Genomic DNA, 1508 nt, shown 5'->3' with positions numbered 1-1508 from the left:
AAGATCTGAAATTGGCATTTGTCAGATCTGAAATTGGATTTGTCACCTCTGACATTGGCATTTGTCAGATCTGAAATTGAATTTGTCACATCTGACATTGGATTTGTTGACCAAAAAATAAAAACATCAACATCACCTCGAACCGCGTCTGTGTTGCGATGGGGCGCAGCTTCGTGGGGTGGGCAGCTCCTCATTCCTCTCCAGCCTCCCAAAGCCCTGTGCCGGTGCTCCCCTGACAGCGACATGGCGAGCGCTCAGCAACAGCCGGGCTGAGGCACAGAGCCAGGCGGAGGGGCCGCAGCCTTTCTGGGCTGACACGGGCAGCCGGACGGAGCTCCGAGGAGCCACCGAGCCGCCCAGAGCTCTGGCTGCACCACTGCTATGGGGTGAGCACAGCGCTGCCGTGGGGCCGGCACTGCTATGGGGTGAGCACAGCGCTGCCGTGGGGCCGGCACTGCTATGGGGTGAGCACAGCACTGCGGTGGGGTCGGCACTGCTATGGGGTCCCCCCCATAACGCTGAGTTAAATTCACCAATCCCCCCCCCCAAAAAAACCCCAAACCTCCCCCCATCCTCAGCCCCACCGCGGCCCCATCTGCCCCATTTCTCACCGCACCCCTCCGGACTCGCCGCCGCTCCCTCCGTCCATCTGCACGCAGCCCCTCTCCCCCCCGACGCCCCCCTCCCCATTCAGGGGGGTTTTCTCCACCCCCCCCGCGCACCCCCCCGCTTTGCCCCGCGCCCTAAAAGCCACCAACCCCAACGCGACGGCAGCCGGCAGCGTCAAAGCCAGCAGCGCGGCCACGGCCACCAACTGCGGCCAGTAGGAGCCATGCGGGGGGAGTACCGGGGGGGCCGTCGCCCCTTCCTCGCTCCCCCGGCCACCCCCGTCCGACTCAAGCAGGCGGTACCGAGCCGCGGCCCAGCGGACGCCGTTCTCGGTGGCCCAGCAGACGTAGGAGCTGACGGAGCGGCGCTGGGCGACCAGCAGCAGCGTCAGGTCCGGCAGCAGTTCCGCGTCCCCGGCGCCGGCCGGCCGCTCCCAGCTGTACGCCGCCCAGGCGGAGCGCCGCGGGCACGGCAGCCGCAGCACGCTGTGAGCGGCGGGGCGCAGCGCTGCGGGAGGCGGCGGCGTTGCGGGGCGGGGGAGGAACGGCGAGCGCGAGGCCGGCGCCAACCCAGGTAACCCCACACCCCATGACCCCATAAAACCCACAGCCATATAACCCTACAACCCCATATAACCCATAGCCCACATAACCCTAGAAGCCCATATAACTATAACCCCATAAAACCCTAAAACCCCATATAACCCATAGCCCATATAACCCTATAAACCCCGTATAACCCATCGCCATATAACCCTATAACCCCATAAAACTCATAGCCCATATAACCCTATAACGTCATATAAGCCAATAATCCCCTATAACCCCTAGCCCATATAACCCTATAAACCCATAAAACCCTATAACCCCATAAAACCCATAGCCATATAACCCTATAAC

The 1508-nt window shown here is 62.3% G+C and overlaps 1 protein-coding gene across 3 annotated transcripts in view; it reads right to left on the bottom strand.

The window, feature by feature from the left end:
• The window catches only part of TAF2 (TATA-box binding protein associated factor 2), a 75403-nt gene that overhangs the window by 12505 nt on the left and 61390 nt on the right, over window positions 1-1508 (bottom strand). The window lies entirely within an intron of this gene.

The sequence above is a fragment of the Centrocercus urophasianus genome, unplaced genomic scaffold, assembly GCF_019232065.1.
Source record: "Centrocercus urophasianus isolate 14NV4802_14NV808 unplaced genomic scaffold, USGS_Curo_1.0 seq_11, whole genome shotgun sequence".
NCBI classification, from domain to species: Eukaryota; Metazoa; Chordata; class Aves; order Galliformes; family Phasianidae; genus Centrocercus; species Centrocercus urophasianus.
Note: the sequence above shows the minus strand (reverse complement) of the source record. Positions and strands in the feature narration are given on the sequence as shown.